The sequence below is a fragment of the Euprymna scolopes genome, chromosome 40, assembly GCF_053919585.1.
Source record: "Euprymna scolopes isolate OS-2025 chromosome 40, ASM5391958v1, whole genome shotgun sequence".
NCBI classification, from domain to species: domain Eukaryota; kingdom Metazoa; phylum Mollusca; class Cephalopoda; order Sepiida; family Sepiolidae; genus Euprymna; species Euprymna scolopes.
Genome location: NC_136521.1, coordinates 36,590,770 through 36,602,377, shown reverse-complemented (window position 1 = coordinate 36,602,377; position 11,608 = coordinate 36,590,770).

Genomic DNA, 11,608 nt, shown 5'->3' with positions numbered 1-11,608 from the left:
GCCCCCGATAGTAGCCCTCTACTTCAAAGTGGCACTGGGCCTTGTTTGGGATGAAAATTTAAACATAATAATAAAAAAAAAGATCGACAATGATTAGGCGTGCAATCGTTTTGGAGACGATAAATAATATTTCTTTCCTTTAAAGCATAGTTATATATATATATATATATATATATATATATATATATATATATATATATATATATATATGTATATATATATGTGTATGTATATATATGTATATATATATATATGTGTCTCCACTGTCAAACAACATTGCAGCCAACAAGAGCCACGAAAGCCAACAAACCGGAAGTCCAAGATTCGAGTTCCGTCCTCATTTGGGCTCATCAGTTAGACACATCCGAACCAATTATTCGAAACCCGAGCCTCTTGATTGCGAGGCAGCAACATGCCGCACAAAAGAAAGTCTTATTAACTATCATAGATCAAGCAAACTGCAAGAAAATCCGACATTGGAATGCGCCTACCTTTGTCTCGAACAAAGCTGTGATCATCGCAATCAGTCTTACCAATTGAGCAAACGCGTTTGTCCAGTTGGTACAGTGCTTGTCTCGCATTCAAGAGGTTCTGAGTTCGGATGTGTCTAATTGATGAGCCCAAATGGGGGCGAAACTCGAGTCTTGTCGGTTTTATTTGCAGTTTGCTTGATCTATGATAGTTAATAAGACTTTCTTGTGTGCGGCACGTTTGCTCAGTTGGTAGAGTGCTTGCCTTTCGAATCCTTAGTTCGGATGTGTTAAACTGATGAGCCCAAATAAGGGCGAAACTCGAGTTTTGGACATACGATTTTTTTTTTGTTGTTTTTTTGCTTTCGTGGCTCTTGCTGGCTGCAATTTTGTCTGGCTGTGGAAATAATTATATATTCTCTCACACATTCTGAAATATATATATATATATATATATATATATATATATATATATATATATATATATTTATATATACCTGGAGTCTACAGAGCAGAGTTTATTTTGATGTACTAGTAAATGTATTAATACTATTAAAAGATGGGCATTGTACTGTAGATATATAATAAGCTCGACAGGTACAGAGATCCTAGAGCTAGTTTAATATTGAGTAAAACGATTCATAATTTTGAATTAAAAATCAATTTCAACAGGAAAACAAACTAAATCCAATACATTGTACGATCGTTTAAGTTTAAATAAAACGAACATCGTTTCTGAAACGATCGTACAATCTATTGGATTTTTTTGTTTTCCTTTTGAAATTGATTCAAAATTATGAATCGCTGTACTCAATATATATATATATATATATATATATATATATATATATATATATATATATATATATATATAAATTTGGGTTTTTTGTGCATTGATATTCATATTAAAAATCATGTTTTTTTATTTATTTAAAAGGACAAAAAATCTTTGTAATATATGGAACGTGGAATTACATTCAGCTGCAAAAGATCTAGCTTATTTGCACATTTTTTAAAACATTCATTTTATTAATTAATCCCCTATTGTTTTGTTTTTTGTTGTTTTATTTTTTAGTTTTATTATGGGATAATCATCTGTAGGTAACTGTTACGTGTCATTATATTCATGTAGATGTTCTACATGATTTATACTTGCGTAATACTTGCGTAAAAATGTTATAGTAAACACAAACCTCTTTATATGTATTTATGTATGCATATATATAATTGTTTAAAAAGTTTTGCCTACCAAACTCCTCTATCAGTTTTTAGTCTACAGACATGAAACTTTATACATAGGGTATTCGATCTCATGCGAAACTTTATATGTTGGGTGTAGCTAGGGGTAATCGGTACAAAATTTTGAAAATTACAGAAATTGAATTTGCCAGGTGACTGTCGAATGACGGCATTACGAATTTGCACGTATAAGTAATAGCTATTGGTTCATGTTTTAATTTTTAGGCTTGCAGCAAGCGTGTCTTAATAGCTCAGGCATTAACGTCAAAAAGAAAAAGTAAATCGTAAGCTAAACGGTTTGGTTTCGATTCTCGATGGTAGCGGACGAATATTTTTTTTTTAATTTTTAAATCATTACTATATATTCGGTCTAATCTATCAATATCTAAATATCTATAAAAGTGAACGTGTCTGTCTGACTGTCTGTGTTTCTGTGTACATTTCCCTACGCAATAACTCTGTCGATTTTAATCTACGGACTCGAAATTTGATATGCAGGGTGCTGATATATATATATATACATATATATATATATATATATATATATATATATATATATATATATATATATACATAGAGAGAGAGAGGAAGAGAGAAAGAGAGCAAAAATGTTAATTAGTAAAAACCCGAAGAAAGTGGTCAATACTATTGCAGAGCAAATATGAGTTTTATTTTTTGTTACCGTTTTATCTGTTTAGTTACACATGTTTCTGTTACCGAATAGTATTAACGATCCAGTAACTTCGCCAGACTTTACAGAAATGATTATTATGATTGGGAAACTGATATTAGAAGAAGAACGAAAAAAAAAAACAAAGAAATTGGGAAAAGAAAAAGGAAAAAGGGGGGAGATCGACAATAATTAAGTTTTGAGGTTTAAAAAACATTAGATGGCTGTGGAGGTTAGGGGGCGTTTAGGAAATTCAGCTAGGCGTGGATAGAAATATAGGGAGGGCGAGGGGAGAGAGAGGGAGATAAAGTGAGGGTAAGGAAAGGAGGGAAGAAGAATTTCAATTTAAAGTTTTAAGATTTAATAAACAATAGAAGGTGGTGGGGGTTATGAGGGTTTAAGCTGTTCAACCAGACACAGGAGTGTATGAAAGGGGGGAGAGGGGGGGGGAGAAAAAAAATGAAAAATAGGGGCATAGAGTTTTGGAAGCGGACATAGGGGAAAATAAATATAGAGATAAGAATAAATACGGAGAGGGAGAGAAGCAAGCGATTCAACACGTGGCTCTGTGCTGTCGCGCTTAGGAGTTGTGTACGTGTCAAATGTGTTTTGACATTTAAAGTGTTCATGCAGATTGGGAGGGGGGCGTTGTTTGCAGTAACTAAGAAGCTCCTTTTCGAAGTAGGTTGAGTTACATTAAACTTAAATATATTTATTTTTTTAAAATTCATTGACTATTTAAGGTCTTTAAGAAATTAAAGTGAATACATATGTAAACATATATGCACATACACACACACACATATATATACATATATATATACATATATACATATAGATATACAGTAGAATATGCATATATGCATACATACACACACATGTACCCACATACGCATATATATGCATACATACGCACAAATATATACATACATACACAGCCATACACATACATATATAAACATAAACATATCTCTAATAAGTAAATAAAATAAAGTTAGGATATATAAATAGGTATAATTAATTAGGCGAGTTTAGGTAGATGTATGATAAAATATGTTCCAATACATGTGGTTGGTTTAATATCTGAGAGTCTGTATTGAGTTGCCTGGATATAAGTGTTCATTAGGTAGGGGTTATGTTATAATGCCTCATAGGTCCTAATGTTTAGGTAGGTTTAGATAAAGAAAGAGATAAATGGGGGGGGGCTAGAATAATGTGTTGAGGTGATTACATGGTTTAATGTACTTAGTTCGGGGTGTCTGATATTAGGAGTCAGATGTAACAGGGTTACCAGGGTTAGGTATTTGTATAAGCGTGCACATACACATGTACGCACACAAAGCACAAGCAATGCAGATATAGAACTATATACATATGGCAATACTGGGTCAATTTTAAATGGTTATATAGGTGAAAATAAAAACAAAAATAATAATTAAAAAAATAGATAAAAAATAAAAAAAATAATAGAGATGATAAGAGGAAGAGGAAGAGGAATAATAATTGTAAATTAAATGTAGTGAAGATGTAAATAGGTTTAGGGATCAATCATAATTCTTTAAGTAGTGTTATGTATACAGTAGTTAAAATTATATGTATCAGATATATATATATATATATATATATATATATATACACTTGTGCCCGATATTATTCATACCCCTCGGATCTTTGAGATTTCTATAAGAATATTGCTCAAACCAGAAGGTAGACAATATTAAAGGGATTTCAAACAATAAATCAAGCATAAGCATTTAATTTAAACTCAACAAATAAATAAATTATGCAAGTTTGAAACATTATACAAAGAAAAACAATAATGGCACTAGTTCAAAATTATTCATACCTCTCTTACTAATAGTCAATAGCATGCCCTTTATTCTTAATAACTGCCTGTAACCGTTTTGGATATTTATCAACAAGGTTTTTACAAGCATCAACACTGATTTTTGACCATTCTTCAATGCAGTAGTTCTCCAAATCCCTCAAATTTCTAGGTTTCCGCTTTTTAACCTCAGTTTTCAATATGTGCCAGAGGTTTTCGATAGGGTTCAGGTCGGGACTCTGGCTAGGCCATTCCAAAACGTTAATTTGATTATCCTCAAACCATTTCTTGACTATTTTGGCAGTATGTTTTGGATCATTATCCTGTTGAAGGACCCAGTGTGGTAGTAAATGGAGCTTCTCCGCATCCTGTCTAATGTTTTTCTGGAGTATCTCCAAATATTGCTCCTTCTTCATGGTTCCATCTATCTTGACCAAACTACCTGGACCACTAGCCGAAAAGGAGCCTCAAAACATTAGGCTACCACCACCATGTTTCACCATGGGTATGGTGTTCTTTGGGTTGTAAGCTTCTCCTTTCTTCCTCCAAACGTAAGAAGCATCCATATGGCCAAACAATTCAATTTTTGTTTCGTCAGTCCACAAAATACTTGAGAAAACGGACTCTGGAGAATTCACATGGGTCCTAGCAAACTTTAGACGTGCTGCAAGGTGTTTTCCGGTGTGCAATGGAGTCCTTCTTGGTCTTCTTCCTTTCAGACCATTTTCATGCAGAGTCCTTTGCAATGTTTGCCTTGATATTTTTATGCCAGAAGACTCCAGATTTTCTAAAATATCCTTAGTAGTGGTGGTTGGATTTGCATTAACACTTCTTACAATATTCCTGGTGGCTCTAGCAGACAGTTTCCTTTTCCTTCCTCTACCAATCAAGTTGTTGTTGTGTGGTGGCTCTGGAATTTTTTGATGATGCTCTGTACTGTTGCTGTAGAGACCTAAAATTTCTTGGAAATTGACTTGTAACCTAAACCATCCTTATGTGAATTCACAATTTTAGTCCTAAGATCATTACTAAGCTCTTTTTTCTTCCCCATTCTAATAATTTTTATTCTTTTATTGGTTTTCAGTTGATATTTTAATTTCTGAAAAATGCAAAAAAACGAAATGAAATTAATCAAAGGTTGTATAAAAGCATTCAAAATAAGAATCAAACAGGAAACAAACAGTCAGAAACTCGATTAATACTGAAAAAATAAGGGGGTATGATTATTTTTGAACATTGCAGATTTTATAAATAGCTGTATATTTCTTTTATTACAAGTATCCCGAGATTTTAAAATGACGAAAATGATCAGAAGAGGTTTATCAAGAATATGTATCAATATGGACGTAAACAATAAATTCTTACAAAGTTACACCTAATAAACTCAATTTTCAAGGGGGGTATGAATAATATCGGGCACAAGTGTATATGTATATATATATATTTTGTTATTGTTGTTTTTTCAAGCGATACATACGGTTAATATTGGCTCCGCCTCGAAGCTCATTTTTTTATTTACTTAGAAAGTCGCCCTTTTTAATTTGTTTGGACGTATATAACATTTTTATTTATTTATTATTTTTAAAACAGTAATCTACGTACACGCGTGTTTCGAGGACATTACCTCTCGTCAGCGTAGTTCAACTGTTTCTAGGGATCGAACCTCAGACCATGTTTACCACAGTCCGGTGCCTTAACCGTTAGGCCATAATCCCTAGATTAATTATACTGTTTATTTTTATCGCTATATATGGCAATACTGGGTAAATTTTAAATGGTTATATAGGTGAAAATAAATAAATATATATATATATATATATATAATATATATATATAAGGAGTACGAGTTATTAATTTGTCTAGAGTATTCACAATTAGGTTGTGCTATATTCCTAGTTATATCCTTAGTAGGATATTTAAGAGTTTAAATGCGGTTGGACCGATATAGGGGACCTGAAGATTTAAAGGTTAATGGTTACGAAGGTGGTGGTTAAGTTATAATGAGTTATAATGTTCAAATATATAAGGAGTTGGTGTCTAAGATGGTGTTTTGGATAATGGTTCTGTCTTACCTTATTTTCAGTGTCAAGTGTATCGCATATATAGACATATACACCTACATACACGCATACATACACACACGCATATATATCCAGATATACATATACAAATACACGCATACATACGCCCATATATGCATACGCATACATATGCATATACATATACATAAATACATCCATATACACGTATACATATACATGTATACTCATACATACATACACAAATAAATACCCATGTATATACACAGGACCCATGAATACATACACCATACATGTACATATACAAACGCATATATAAATACATATACACATAAACCTATCTATACCCACATGCATACATATACATACAGAGATACATATATATACATACATATATATATTGTGTGTGTGTGTGTGTGTGTGTGTGTGTGTGTGTGTGTGTGTGTGTGTGTGTGTGTGTGTGTTACGGAAGAGATATATGCGTAAGAAGATAGGAACGTATCATTGTAAATAAGGGAAATGAAAAGAACTTTTATAAGTAAACTGTTTGTCGCCTATTTTTTCATTAGTTGGGGGGATATCTGTGTCTGGGAGGAGCTGGATTGGTTTTCATCTTATATTCTTTACTTGCCCCCATCTACCATCATCCCAGCCCCCTCGTGCGTCGCACTTTTGAGCCAAACCACCTTAGGCTATCGTTCCGGTTCAATAGGCAACTTTCACAATGGCGAAGCCGTCAGATTTGACATCAAGGGCAAAGATCAACACCATTCCACGTCTTTTTTTTTCTAAAAGAAAACAAAAAAAAAATAATAAAATGATGAAGAATGAATTAAAATAAACTAAAAATAAAATAAAAATATAATAAAAATATAATAAAACCAAATAAAAGCAAAAATATTTAAAAAAATCAATCTCCTTTGATTCTCATATCAATACACGTTTGGGAAGAAAATATATTAAAACAAAATTTTTAAGTATTTTTTTTTTTTCACATATGAAGTCTTAGAATCGAAATCGATGCTTTTAGAGTAATGGTTAAGTTTTGATTAGTAAATAGGAATTCTCAGTTGATAAACAAAGCATATTTTCAGAATGTTTAGTTTTAGTTCTGAAGATGTGCATCCGAATGTTGAAATATCTTTTAAACCGGCCTGGGTGTTCGGCGTTGTCCGGGTGTTTAGAGGTGTGTGTTGAGCAAAAAAATGTGGTAGTAGGCAGGTAGGCTCGAACCCGTACCGCGAAGGTGGAAAAAATCGTGGAAAAAAAATGACTTCTTTGCCATTGCGTCCATCGCCAAACCTGAAGTGCCGAAGGTTTAAATTAAGGCTAGTCAATCGAAAATATCGGAGAAAAAAGCGAACCCTCCTTGTAGAAAAGTGCCCAGTTGAAAGTGAAGGAAAAAGATTTTAGCCAAATTTTCGATATTTATTGCTCGAAGGGTCAAACTTTACAACAATACAGATCTCGTGAAAATCCGTCGACTCTGTGGAAAGTTTAAGTCATACATACATGATGATTGCAACGTCTTGTCAGACGAGTGCCACTCCCTCAGACATTTAAATTCCATGAGCCCAAATACCTGAGGGAGTATCTATACAAAGATGATGTTACAGAGTCTTAGCTTTGTACGACAGCTAAGTCTCTCTCTCGGTTCAAAATGTTGAGATCCAGCAACAAGCAAGAGCAAGATAGCCAGCAACAAATTAAACTGCAGACCAGCTTAATGCGGGTAATGGTCTTCCGCTTTATGTTTTTTTTTAATCAGAGATTTGCTTCTCGTAGAAAGGTTGTCTTCACCACGGCTTACGGGCGCCCTCTCCACCCCAATACACATATACACACACACAAATATACACGGTGCTAGTTGGCCGTTGACCCAGAAAAAGAGTTCATTCGCCCTTTGGCATACATACATACATACATACATACATATACACATACATACATACATGCATACATACACATAAATACATACATACACACATACATACATATATACATACATACATGCATGCATACATACATCTAAACAGAGAGATGAGATTTATATTATAGACTAGCATGGGTGCCCGGCGTATCCCGAGTGTTTGGATGTGTCTGTTTAGCAATAAAAAGTGGTAGTAGGCAAGCAGGCTCGAACCCGTAACGCGAAAGATGGAAAGAACGTGAAAAAAACTGACGTCTTTGCTGTTACGTCCATCGTCAACCCGGAAGATTTAAATTAAAGCTAGTCAATCGAAAAGAGGGGATGACTTTCGAAAATATCAGCGAAAAACGCGACCCCTCCCTGTAGAAAGTACCCAGTTGAGGGTGAAGGAATTATTTTTTTTTTACCAATTTTTCGATATTTGTAGTCCGAAGTGTCGAGCTCCAAAATTATACCAATCGTGTGAAAATCCGTCGCCTTTGTCGAAAGTGTTAGGAATAATAAATACATACATACACACATACATACATACATTTAAACAGACAAAATATTTTTTTATTATTATTATAGGTGTATCTTTCGGAAGTTGGATGACTCGGAGTTTCGTTCTAATGTTTTGACCTTTTGAACTTTCGTTTGAACTGCTGACCTTCTTATATTTACCTTTTTGCGGATAATCTATATAAATGAAACAGTAAATGTATATGTGAGTGCGTCAGTGTGCAAATATTTAACCGATAAACTCTTAAACTACTGGCCACATAACACTGTAGTAAACAGGAAATAGTAACGATACACCAAAGATGATTTTTAATGTATAAAATTTTTGTTTGAATGGATGATTGATTGAGTGTTTTTGTTTTACGGCATATCAACCCTTTCTAGGTCATTTAATGCCGATCCAGTGATTTTGAAGAAAAAGTTTTTAATAGAATATTTGATTTTTTTTTTGCAAAAAAGTTTCTATTTAACCCATAGTTGGGACCCTAAAAGGTACTACCACTCTGGGTCAGAATGGACCTGGGCACAATGGCAATTAAGGGGTGGCTCCACACTCCCCAAAGACCACAAGCTGGGGGCTCACCATCGGATATAGTTTAAGGTCATATCCATGACCTTGAATGGATGAATGATATAGCGTACAGACATATATTGGCAAGTTGTAATGGAAACCAATCATTCCAACTTATTGAAATCTATCTCTTTATTTTGCCTCTCCGCAAATTCATTCATATCTTAACGTGGTTTAATTTTAAATATTCGTTATCTAACATTCGACAGCTCAACCTGTAGGGAATGTGGCTAGAGCGCTAAATGTTTTGGTTTCGATTCTAGCTAATGGCACCTATGTCATATTTTTTAACTTTTGAAATTAGTATTATTGTTATGTTTAACGATGTACATGCTGAATAGTGGAGTTTGTCTTTTTCTGTATATTCATGTATGTGAAAATGCGTGTATTTATATACATCGTATGATTTAGTTGATCGTTTAGTGTGTATATTTTAACATTGATGCAACAGTTCTAACAGGAAACAATTGACGTTGACGTATCGAAACAGTTGCAGACAACCAGTTCTTTTTAACAGGTGTAAATAAAACACAACCCCTACCTGAATTATTTACGAACATTTATTTTCATGATCCGGCAGGCATCTTCAGAGATTACACGTTTTAACATCTTGGTTGACTGAGATGACGCCGTTTCCTGCGTCGCGTCATGGAGAGACCAACTCTTCTTTTTGAGTCTTCCGTTCTCTCTGATGTTCAGCTAACGACTGAGCAGAATCTCCCCAATTCTACATCTCATCACGTGTCTCATTACGTGTCTCAGACCAACAGCTAATGTAACTGACAACTGTACTGGTAACTGTAATAGAAAGTGCTCGTCTGAGCTCCAATCTCTGGTCCCCCTCGCCAATCTTTCACGATAAACACCCGTCTAGCTGAAACCACTGTCAAAAATTTTCCCCACTCTTTATCTGTGCCAAAACCAAAACGTAGATTCCATGAAGAAAGCTTCTTTCTTAGAAGTGCACGCTTGTGAAACTCTCTTCCGTTTGCCTGTTTCTCACCTGACTACAACTTGGATGTCTTCAAGTCCAACATAAACAAATTCCTGATCAATCGTCCCCTTAAGTAAGACATTTTATCCAATCTCCACTACTAACGATTACTACGATACTATCCCATTGATTACTGTACACGCAATAACCCTTATCCCTGAGTGGCTTCCGGGACATGACAAGTAGTGACTACTTTGTAAAAATAAACAATCTAGTTATTTTTTATGCATATCAAAAATCATGTTTACATCTATTTTTATTTTCACATTCCTTTTTGGATATTTATTATATTATGTCAATCATTTTTTCCCAATTTAATTGTTTATTTTTCTATTCATAACAATTCATCCAGCGACCCGCCGTCGCTCAAATCAATTATTATTATTATTATTATTATTATTATTATTATTATTATTATTAATAATAATAATAATAATTATTATTATTATTATTATTATTATTATAATGTTTTGAACCCTGGCTTTGCGTGCCACAGGTAACACAGATACTACGCTATGATCATAGCCCAAAGGCTCACAATATAACACTATGTATTAGGTACAATATACTAATCAAAAGAGAATTGGCTCTGTAATATTAAATACGAAATCTACATGAATAAAAATATATTTAAGCATATTTTACGACTGAGCAAAACCGCCCTCTCCGCTAGTCAATGATAAAGATATTACAGATAATTTCATTTCTATTTATTTTTTTATTGCCCGAGCAACGCCGAGTAGCCCTACAAGTCAAAAATAAAGGTCAGTGTATAACAATATTTATACCATGTTTTTTTTTTATTTGGATTTTTTGGATTATTCGGATTACTTTTTCATTCTGAGATGCATTCTCTTCAAATGTTTTCTGTTGAATTAAGGAATATTTCTGTCGATTTATAGAATCTGTATGGAATTTCGAGCGGAACCTTTTTAATACATAGCGATAGTACGCTCTTGTTCCGTCAGCTATGACCGGATAGAATTCTTATGTCATACGAAATGTTATTTTTAGGATCACCCACGTTCCACTTTGTCAAATAAGCTCCAACCCCTGTCCCATCGCCGCAATGTTACGTTTCTGTGCCTGCTTTACAAGTATTTTAATGAATTACTCTGATGAACTCATTGCACTTGTGCCCCCCTCGACCTACATATCCCCAACAAATTCGCTTGTCAACGAAATCACACAGATTGGTTGTCGAGATCCATAAGTGTCAGAAAGCTTTCCACTCTTATACTTCTACCTTGAACAGCTAGACATTGGGATTCTCTTCCTGCTTCCTGTATCCCTTACTATACTGATACGCAGAAGGTTAAATGTAACGTTAATCAACATCCTGTTCGTCTTTCCTAGATATGGTCCCAAA